Genomic DNA, 11,488 nt, shown 5'->3' with positions numbered 1-11,488 from the left:
ACCCCGCCCCTCCGTGGAGTTGGAAGCACCTTGGGGAGGCTGGGGGAGGGCAGCGGTGGGCAGAAGCCGCGTGCGGCCCCCATCCCCTGGCGGCCTGGGCTGCACTATTGGTGCTGGCATCACAGAGAGAAGCTGGGACAGCGGCCACCTGGAGGAGCACCGAAGATCATTGTCACAGGCTCTACCTTGCTTTCCAGCCAAGGCCCTGCGTGTCACACCTCGGGTAACCCACCCGAGACGTTGAGTCAGCACTTTTGGAAAATGCTCTCGGTAGCATGGTCTGCGGACGGTTTTTCCTTCCGTAAGCAAAGGGAAGGAACCACAGGGAAGGCCTGGGACATGTGTCGGCTCGTCCCCCTGTACACACGTCGTCTCCACGGCCACCGTGTTGAAACCTGTTTGGAGGGGTGCCTGGGACTAAGGCCTCGCCATGTGTGGAGCCCACTTCTTGGGTCTTCAAAGGTGCCTGGTGCCTGGGATGCTGTCCTGGTCCGTTGTGGGACTTGCTGCTGCCTGACGTCTTCTGACAAAGCAGCACTTTGGTGAGGGGGCAGGGGGTCCAAGCCCGCAAACCCACCTCCCTCAGAGACGTGGACGGCGATCATGGCCCAAGCCTATGGCACCCACCTGCCCACCCAGCACGGCGTCCCTGGGCACATCACAGGGCGGGCTGTGGGGGTGGCCAGGCTGGCAGGGCGAGGGGGTAGGAGCCTCCCCGGGGCAAGAGGGGCGGGGAGAAGGTGGCCTTGTTGGCAGTTCCCACCCCCCTGCCCTGGATTCATTGGCCCAGAGAGGCCTCTGGGGCTGTGCTGGGGGAGCTGGGCCCCTTCGTGCCAGGGGTCGTTTTGGTCACATGCAGCTTTGATGAAATCTGGGAGCTCTGGGGTCAGGCGTCCTGGAAAGCCCTTCAGAGGCCCCTTCCCCGCCGCTGGTGCCAGTTTGGTTTCCCCTCCCTTACCAAGCTCCAAACCAAGAATGCGTTCAGGTGCCCCCAAGCGCCTTCTCACACTTTAGGGTCTTGGGCTCCTTTTACGGGTCACAAGTGCTGGCAAGTGACTGGGGCTTTCAGCGCTGGGGCTAATCGCAGCCGCTCGCCGCACTGCGACGCTGGAGCAGCCCTGACCTTTCCAGCCCGCCAGCTTCAGGCTCCCGGCCAGTTCCCTCCTCACCGTGACGTGAGCCGCAGGCAGAGCCCCCTCGCCTGCCTCAGCCGCCTCTGCCCTGCTTAGGTGCAGCAAGCTTCCCGAAGCTTCCAGCCTCCTGAGCCCAAGGTGGGGCCAGCCCCATGTTTCATTCTTCCTGGTTGGTTTTGAGAAGCCTCGTCCTCGGCCCCCTCAACAAGAAGAGAAACCAAATGCCCTGGCCTACTTCCTAAACCCGGGGCTTCCAGATCTTTGTGGCTCTCTGATGAGGTCCGCACCCTTGTCACCTGACTGGGGCCACCTGCACTGTAGGTGGTTCCCACCCGCCCCCGACCTCCCTGCCTGGAGTTTGCTATTTGTCAGGGAGGCCCACGCCGTGCGCTGTGGCTGGCGTGACTCAGCTGGCGTGCAACAGGCCCAGCGCCACCGCCACCGCCACCACTGCCACCACTAAGTCTCTGTGGCCAGGAGCCCGTTTCAGGGACAAATGTGGAGGCCAGCCTCAGGCAGTGGCCCCGAGAGGAAGTGCGGTCCCCCGACACCCCTGCACACACCTCAGCACCGATTCCTCCTCCAGGCCTCACCTGCTGCTCCCAGAGCCACTCTGACAGCCCCTCGAGATGGCCTGTGCCCCTGTCGCCTCCCTCCCCACCCCGGCCAGCTGGACCCTGGCCCCCAACACAAGCCTGGCACTGGGTCCACTCGCCCTGTCCCAGGCACCCTACGTCCCAGGTGGCCCTTCCCTTCCACAGGGGTGAGCCGGCCACAAAGAAGTCAAATGCATAAACGCTGCAGAAAAGAAGAAAATGAGAAACAGGGTGCGTGAGGAAGTGGTCAGAGAAGGTGAGAGGGTGACATTCGAGATTCAAGAAGGGCTGGAGGGAGGCAGGGGAGGCAGCCATCTGGGGGAAGAGCATTCCAGGTGGGGGAATGGCATGTGCAAAGGCCCTGTGCCCACTGGGCACAGGGGCAAAGTGAGGGGAAGGAAATGGGGAGGGTACAGGCCTTGAGTGACATGCTGGGGGCTCAGCCCAGGTGGCTGTTGCTCAGGAAGCCCAGGACACTGGGGTGGGACCTCCTTTCCACAGAGAGGCCTCTCCGATGGGTCAAACCAAGTCTAGTAAGGGCAAGAAGCCTCTGGGCACGGGGAGAGCGCAGGGAACGGCAGCTGCAAAGCCCTGAGCTGTGGCCTGCTCCGTGGGCTCCTCGCAGACGATCTGGAGCTGGGGCGAGTGCGCTGAGCACATCCAGCATCGCGCTGACATCTGTGCCATCAGCCACTTCTCAAGGAAACTGGGCGAGGGGTGGGCCCCCCATGCTCCTGCTCAGCCCTGTGGGTCTCCAAAGCCGCTTACAACTTGGCACCTCCAAGGGTCCTCACAGATAAGAGAAATGCAGGCTCAGGGGACAGGTGCACCACCGTCATGACAGCCCACCATTGTCTGTCACCGAATGTGTGTCAGCTCCAGAACCCACCCACAGGGAGGTGTCCTCATTCACTGCCCAGGCACAGACAGGGTGAGCGACCCGCCCCAGGTCACACAGCAATGGAGCTGGCCCTCTGCTGCAGGGCCTCCTCAGAGCTCCTTCCATTGCCTCCTTGAACTTGAAGGGGCACTGACTTTCTCCCGGCTCAGGTGTGTCAGGCCCAAAATCACAAGCCCGGAAGTGGTTGGGACGGAGGCAGGTGAGGTCGGCTCCTACTTTAAAATTCACTTCCCTGATTGTAGCTGAGGGAAGGGATTCAAGGCACATGGGGAAGGTGGCCGGTGAGTTTGATCCAGCTGTGCCCCAGTGCCCTGGCTGGTCAGTGGGGACAATATTGGCTCCATCTCATGGGGCTTTTGGGAGGATTATGTGAAAGGAATCTTAGGGCTGACCTAGTATACAGCAAGTGCTCGGTAAATGCCTGCAATCATGTAAGAGGGGTGCCTCACTGCATACCTGCAGAGTGTCCAGAAGTCACCAGGGACCCTCTTCAGCCACATTAGCTATGGGCTTGGTGTCAGTGACTGTCCAGGGGGCACCTGGGGAGTGGCCAGGCCACTGTCCTCTGTGCCCTGGAGGCCTGGCCCCAGGCTGGTGAGCATTCACCTCGAGGGCCTGCAATCCTGCCCTGCAAGCCCCCTCCCAGCCTGGGCCGGCCTCTGTGGCCACCCAGCAGTGACTCACCCCTGCCCCGCCTCCGCTGGAACCGGGCACCAAAATAGTCACCCAGCTTGCTCTCGGGAGTGGCCATGGAAATACTTCAGGCCTGCTTTCAGCACCTAAAAATACTCCTTGCGTCCTCATGCGTCTCCCCCTCCCTGACCCCTCCTCTGCACCGCCAGGGCCAGACCCTCCATGCCTTGCCCCTCCAGCGTGGAGCCACTCCAGATGCCACCATCTCCCCAGAACCCTCTCTAGGGGGCAGCTTCTGAAATCCCCCAAAGTCTCAGTCCCAGGGTAGGGGAGGCCAGGGCTCAGCAACGTTGTCCGGAGAGACCTTCATTGTTCAGCAGCTTTTCCTAAAAATTAAAGAACGATTCTTGCTGTTCGTGTTCCTGAGGTGGCCGGAAGCAGGTGCATCGGATGGGGCCCCCAGCTGCCCTGAACTGCACCCCCTTGCCCTCCCACTGGCTTCGAGACCCCCGGGTAGGTTGTGAGTTCTTCCTCCCATGCAAGGTGGAGGCCTTACAACTCTTGGAGACACCTGGCCTCTGTGACACAGCCTCTGTGGCCCCGAGGAGTGGTCAACTCTGTGCTCACTACCAAGCACCTTGACCTTCCACCAGGAAGGTGGAGGAAGAGGAGCACACGGACTCGGACTGCGGTTCAGCCCGCCAGGGTGGGCTCAAGCATCTCAGTCACCTGAGGGCTCCAACTAGAGGGAAGAGCAGGTGTAAAGGCCCTGGGGCAGGTGCATGAGGCGGTGAGCTGGAAATGCAGGGTCCCTTAAGGCCTCCCTCACCCTCCTTCTCCCTTAGGGAGGATGAGTCAACCTAGACAAGGTCAGAGGGCTGGACTCTCTGACCTCAGATACACTTAGGAAGCGGGTTTTGTTTGTTTTTTTTAAAGTTGTTTTTACTAAAATCCCTACTTTATTCAGATTTCCTTAGTTTCTTTAAAAACACACTTTATTGAAGTACAGCATTTTTGTTTTTTTTTTAAAAAATCAATTAATTTTATTTATTATTTTTTAGAGACAGGGTCTTGATCTGTCACCCAAGCTGGCCAACTCCTGGACTTAAGCGATCCTCCCGCCTTGGCCTCCCAAGTAGCTGGGACTACAGATGTGCCCCACAGTGCTTGCAAGATCTCCTTAGTTTTTGCCTATGTCCTTTTTTTTTTTTTGTCAATTGAGGTAGGAGTCCCATAACATAAAATTAACCATGTTAAAGTGAATAATTCAGTGGCATTTAGTACATTCACAAGGTTGTTTAACCACCACCTCTATTTAGTTCCAGAACATTTTCATACCCCCAAAAGAAACCCCCGTCCCCATCAGCACTCACTCCCCATTCCCCTCCCCCCACCCCTGGCAGCCACTAATCTGCTTCCTGTGTCTGTGGATTGGCCTGATCTGGACATTTCATGTCAATGGAGTCACACACTGTGTGGCCCTTTGTGTCTGGCTTCTCTCGGCAGCATGTTTCTGCGTTTCATGCTCACAGGGGCGTGTCTGAAAACCATATTCCTTTCCCAGCTGTATAATATTCCACGGTGTAGACTGACCACGTTTTGTTTATCCTTCATCAGCTGTCGAGCGGTTAGGCTGTTTCCAAGGAAGTGCGTGTCGAGCATTCACTCTGCAGCGGGCACAGACAGAGTGCTTAATCCTCACCACTGCCCCCAGCTGCGAGGTCACAGTCATCACTGCGCCCATTTGCCCGTCTCAGAACTGGGGAAAGACACGCACAGGTAAGCAGACAGGCTACCAGAGGGACCGCAGGCTGCCTCTCAGATGCAGTACAGACAGATGATAAGGAAACCAAGAATGAAACACGATAAATTCCAGTCTCCCAGGTGGCGGGAACAGCATGTGCAAAGGCCCTGAAGTGGGAATAAACTGGTGTCTTGGAGGGAAAGCTGGTGTGGCTGAGTGGAACAAGTGACAGGGACAGAGGAGGAAAGGGGTGGATGGTAGGTGCTGCAGGGCCTGGGGGGTGTGAGGAGGGGTCTAAGATATACTCTGAGATGGGGAAATAGAGACTGAGAGTGCAGGAAGAGAGAGGGAGAGAATCAGGAGCCCAAGGAAGAGACCCAACTCCCAGGACTCACCTGAGTGCCCCAGCCCCAGAGCCCTCTGATACGCTGACTGTACTGGCAGGGGTGAGCACCCTGCACCCAGAACTATGTCAGCACACAGTAAGTGCTCCACAAATCTTGGGTGGATGGATGGATGGATGAGTGGATGGGTGGGTGAGAGAATGGATGGGTGGATGAGTGAATAGGTGTGTGGGTGGGTGGATAGATGGATAGGTGGATGGGTGGGTGGGAGGATGTAGGGATGGATGGGTAGCTGGATGGGTGAATAAATGGGTGAACAGGTATATGGGTGGGTGGGAGGATGGAGGGATGGATGGGTGAACAGGTGTATGAGTGGGTGGATAGAAAGATGGATGGGTAGCTGGATGGGTGAACAAGTGTTGGGTGGGTGGATAGATGGATGGGTAGCTGGATGGATGAATGGATGGGTGAACAGGTGTATGGGTGGGTGGGTGGGAGGATGGAGGGATGGACGGGTAGCTGGATGGGTGAACAGGTGTATGGGTGGGTGGGTGGGAGGATGGAGGGATGGACGGGTAGCTGGATGGGTGAATGGATGGGTGAACAGGTGTATGGGTGGGTGGGTGGGAGGATGGAGGGATGGACGGCTAGCTGGATGGGTGAACAGGTGTATGGGTGGGTGGATAGATGGATGGGTGGGTGGGTAGACAAATGGATGGAAGGATGGATGGAGGGAGGGAGGAGGAGCTGGCACTCAAATCAGTCAATGAGAAGCAGTGTCTCCCACCTTCCAGTGGTGACCGGGTGGTGGGTAGTGGAGGAACTCGTCCAGCCATTCCCAGGGTCTCACTTTCCTCTCTGCAGCCTCACAAGATGCCCCTGGGGTGGAGGCTGCAGGGTGGGGGCTGGACAGGGTGCCATGAGCACAGGCCAAGCATGGGCGGGCCGGCTGGGTACCAGATGCTGCTACCTGCCTCTGCCGCTGAGTCAGCATCACCATGGCAACTCAGGCCCTCCCGGATGCTTCTTTGGGCACATCCCTTCACTACAGCCACCGTCAAGGCCGCCTCCTCACAGGGGGCAGGGGCAGGGGAGCAGCTATTTTTACCCGGGTTGTGCGCAACACTGAAGGGCCACAATGCCCATCTTCCTGACACCCCTCCATTGGCAACAGTCCTTCCATCTCCTGGGGGGGAGGGTATCAAGTGGGGTGGGCACTCCAGATGAGGGAACAGTGTGGACAAGGGCTGGGTGCTGGACAGCAGAAGCAGGCAGAGCTGGGGGGTGATAGGGGAAGATGGGACACAGCAGGAAGCCACAGGGGGTGGGGTGTGTGTGTGTGCGGAGGCCAGGGTGGCACTCACAGAGGGCAGAACAGGGGTCCCTATGACCCTGGGCAGCCCTCACAACCCCAGAGCCTCTCCTGCCTCCTTTGGAGCTTAGACACTGGTGGGGAAACTGAGGCGGGGGGGGCAGCATGGGCTCCACCTGGGCTGGCAAGGACTCGAACCATCCCCGACACTCCCCGCTGAGGACCTGGGTGCCCCTGTGATCCTCCCCACATCTCTCCACCCCACTCCAGGCCTCCTACTTGATGTTCCTCCAACACACCTCAAATTCCTACCCTGGGGGCTTTGCACATGCTATATTGCAGCTTTCAGGAACATTCTTCCCTGGGACATCTTCATGGTCCCCCTCTCTGCTGGTTTCATGGACCCTCTGAACACTTCCTCCACACCCCACAGCTTCCCCCTCCCTGCTGCGATGTCCTCCCGCCTGACCAGGGCACATCAGGGACAGGGTGCGGGATGTGGGGTGACCAATGGCTCCCTGGGCAGGGGTGACCCTCAGTCCAGGCAACGAGGCCTTGTTAGAAGTCAGTGGGTGAGCCAGGCCAGGTGGCCAAGACCAGGGCCGGGAGTCCCCAGCCCTCCCTGCCAGTTCTCTCCAGACCTGGTTCATCTCTCTAGGGCTCTGTCTTCCTCCTATTTTTTTCTTCCCTTCCTCTCTTGCTATCTCTCTCCCTCATCTCTGCTTTTTTCTCCTTGTTTATCTTCAAGTCACCGTCTAGCTTTTCTCTCCCATCTATCTCTAAGCTCCTACCTGAGGGGCCCCATTGAGCACAGCCTTGCCCAGAACCCTGAGGCGGCTCCCTTGGCCTCAACATACCCACTCAACAAATGGGCTTGTTCCAGGGCCTGAAGCCCACCCTGGGGGGAGGGGGTGATTCCAGTGGAGTGGGGGACACCCTTTCCTCTTCTCTGCTCAGGGCTCCCTCCAGGGCCCTGGTGGGGAAGGGGTTAACTATGTGCCGTCCCCTCCCCCCAAGCCCTGCATTTAATTAGCAGCCTGTAGGGGCGGCCGGGGGTGGTAGGGAGGGGGGAGGAGGGGAAGAGGAGAGGGTAGGGGTGGGAGGGAGGAGGGCGGAGTAGGAGAGGAGAGGGTGAGGATGGGGGTGGGGTGGGAGGAGGAGGGAGAAGGGGAGGGAAGCGAAGTGGAGGGAGGGGACGAGCAGGGGAGGGGGGCCCAGAACCCGCGAGGTTTTGAGTCCCGCCTCCCCTTTCCGTTCTCCCCCACCCCCCCCTCTTAGGCGGGGCGAACGTCAGCTCTCCCCATTATCCAGCCGGGGAAACTGAGGCCACGCCGACGTGCGACTCGCCGGGGCACGGGATGAACGTCTGCTTGGGTGGTTTTGTGGGGATACGCCTGCGCACCGGAAAGCAAACAAAACAAACCCCCAAAGCAACTCATCTCAGCCCACCGACCGCGGGGCCCGGGAGGGGGCTGCAGGGCGGGACCTGGGCTGCCCCCGGGTTCAGCCCCAGGCAGGCCACGCGCCTTCCGGTGCCTCAGTCTCCCGCTCTGGATGGCGCGGGACCACTCTCGCCACCACACCCACAGCTTCCAGCGCCGCGTGGGGCGGGGGCCCGCAGCCCAGGCGTCCGCGTTTACGCGGCTCTGCCTAGTCCTGACGTCGGCGCTGACGCCAGCCGCCCCCTCCTGCCCCCCCATCCCCCCGGCCGCCGGGTCCGCCGGGTCCGCCGCGGTGCATTAACCCCTCCGCTGCCGCAGGCGGCCGCGAACCCGGATCCCTCCTCCACCTCCCACCGGGGGAGGGGCCGGCGGCGGACAAGTCCGGCGTGGCCGGGTGAAGCCAGCGGTCCCGCTTGGCTCCGGGCCTTGGCCCCGCGGTGCCCTCCGCGTCTCCCGCCCCGCCCCGAGCCGGTGTTTACTGCGACATCCCTCCCTCCGGCCGGCCCTGACTCCTCCGGGGCCGGGTGTGTCCGCGTCTGGCCGGGTCCCAGGGACTCGAGGTGGGGTCTTCTCTCCCCAGCAACTAGCTGTTTCAAAGTCGGTTTCTCCCCCTAGTTTCAACCATCAAAGCCTGGAGAGTTTAGGGACGTCACCCAGCCTGGGGCTGCGCAGCCCTGGCCCAGACGCGGCTCCGGTGGCTCCCCGCCCCCACCCCGGGGGGGGGGCCGTCTCTCCGCGGAGGCGAGGACCCCGCAGGCCCCGCCCTGCCCCAAGGGAAGTGAGAATAGGGGGTCCTCCCCCGCATTCTCACCACTTCCTCCCGCGGACAACAGCGGCGGCGGGGGTGGGGGGGGAGGGGAAGGCGTGGGAGTTCAAGAGCTCGGCTTGGTGTCCGGGGGACTGGGGGGGGGGTCTCTGCACCGCTTCACCTGATTTGGTGGGGCTGGCGTTTAAGTGCCCACGTGCCAGGTGGCCCCCAAACCTGCTCCTCGGAGCCTCTTAAGCGACCCGGACACTGCCTGCATCCCCGCCCCCACCCCCGGCCTGGGACAGCCGCCTCCTCCCCGCCCCCTCGGCTGCCTGCCTCGCCCCCTTTCAATCTACTCCCCAACTGGGGCCCAGATCCTTTCTGCTGACTGGCGGGCGGCCAAGCCGGTGACAGCCCGCAAGGCCCTGGAAGTCCGGGGGCCAGCTCCAGCGCCCCCTCCCCACCAGCCTGGACCCCTGAGCTCCGGTGCCTCAGTCCTCCTGCAGAGGCGCACCCCGAGGTGTGCAGGGCCACCCGGAGGGGAACCTGTCCTCTAAAGACTGAAGCCATGTTTTGCTCAGAGCCTCAGTTTGTGCATCCGAAAAATGGGGACAGATGCCCCTCCTTCCAGGGCTACTTCGGAGCTTGGGCGGCAGAATATCTAGTCAGGGTGGGGAACCGCGGCCTTGGGGCTACATGTGGCCTTCTGGATGTTTGAGTGGGGCCTGTTGACTGAACCCGAATTTTACAGAAAAAAAACTTTTGATCTCTAAATTTTAGAGAGTGGGTTTCCCATCTTGGCAGCGTGGATACTTCCGCTCATTTATTAATTCCCTCATCCATTCATTATTTCACTGATCCATCTACCATGTTACCTAGCCTTCATTCATTCATTCGCTCCTTCACTGATTCACACACCGCAGACAGACTGGGAAGGAAGTCGGGCCCGCATCTCGGCAGGGACAGGCGTCAGGGCCCACAGAGCTGTGGGTGGGGACAGCCCCAGGTCTGGAGGTGGAGTTGGGAGCTTCCACTTCACGGAGCTAAACTGAAGCCTCCCCGAGAGGCCCCATGGGGTCCCCCACACCCCCCTACCACCCCGCCCTCAGTCTGTCTGAAACGGTGAAACCCAGGCGTAGTGAACCGAGATACGCGCAACTCTGGGGTCAGTGTGCACTGGAACAATGGGGACTGGAAGGCCCGCCCAGTGGGTCCCTGTGGCCCCTCCTGCCTTCTGCTTGGGGCTTCCCTGCCTTTAAACGCTACTAAGACACTGGAGGTCCAGCCCCAGCCCGAGTGTCCCAGAGGAGGGAATGCCTGGCTTGGCTCTTGTTTCATCGTTTTTTCGGTTTCTTTCTATTTATGGCAAGAGAAACTGGTTTTCCATTCTTGGTGGTGACACGAAGGTTCCCTTTTGAAATATATTTACTGAAGTAAAAACAGAAAAGGGGGTCGACTTAAAAGAAAACAGTGACATCGACCAAAGTGTGCTTCATCCCGGAGGGAAGGCAGGGTGGTGAAACCCCCTGCCCAGCATACAGCATGGTCTAACGGACCAAAGATGGTGTGTGAGCTTGGCCAAAGAAAGAAAAGACAACAAACCACCCTGTGACCCCCAAACCACCTGTTCCCCAACATCTGCCTGTGAAAGGGCCTATCGTAGGCCTGGACATACAGCAAGTGCACATTAGATGCATGCTGATTGAGTACAGGTGTCCTACCTGTCCTGGGGGGGTGGGTAGGGTAAGCTGCGTTCTCCTTGTGCTAGTCCTTTGGGCCTGACTCTGGACGATCAGTCCGTCGATCAACAGACACAGGACTGAGCCACTCTTGCAGGCCTGAAGAAGGCTGGGGACACCACAGCCTCAGAGCAGTCAGGAACAACGGTCATAAAGTGGCTCTGCCAGGTTCCATCTAGTTCCATCAGTATCAATGCTGAAGGGGGCTGACTGCGCCTCAATGTCCCCATCTGTAAAATGGTTGAGGCTGGAAAGAGCCAGTGCCAACTCAGAGAGCAGGCACTCCTGAGGGCACGGGTGCCCTCCGTGCGGCTGGGCAAACACCCGCGCTGCTCCCGGAGAGGGTGGAAGCGGGGGCAGGAGAGGAGGAGAGAGGCCGCAGCCTTCCCCAGTAACCCGATCCTCAGGAATGTGCCCAGGCCAGACGGCGCCCCCCGCCCTAAGGCCGACGCCCCGCCCCCGCCGCCTCGCAGGGGTCCTGCCACCTGGGGACTGTCCCTGCAAGCCCCAGCCCCATTAGCCCGCAGGTCCTAAGCGCGGGTTATGGTCCCCACAGGCCCTACCCTAGCTCCATGGCGTCGTGAAGGCAGGGTGGGGGTGGGGACCAACCCCGGCAAGCCCCACCCCCTGCCCAGAGGCCCCCTTCGCGGCACCCCCTCTGCCTGCTTAACTCCTGGGTTTTTTCTTTCTTTAGGACTTCCTGATTTATCAAGTTGGTTTTAGGTTTCTGAGTCTTGAAATTAGGCTAAAAAATTAAACCGAGCTGCAGGTTGTTTTAAACAAGAAAATAGGCTGAGCACTGTGGCTCACGCCTGGGATCCCGGCACTCCGGGAGGCCAAGGCAGGAGGATCGCTGGAGCTCAGGATTTCGAGACCAGCCTGAGCGGGTCCGTCTC

The sequence above is a fragment of the Eulemur rufifrons genome, chromosome 2 (genome assembly GCF_041146395.1).
Source record: "Eulemur rufifrons isolate Redbay chromosome 2, OSU_ERuf_1, whole genome shotgun sequence".
In the NCBI taxonomy this organism is placed as follows: Eukaryota; Metazoa; Chordata; class Mammalia; order Primates; family Lemuridae; genus Eulemur; species Eulemur rufifrons.
The sequence above is the reverse complement of the archived record's forward strand: the minus strand, read 5'-3'. Positions refer to the sequence as shown.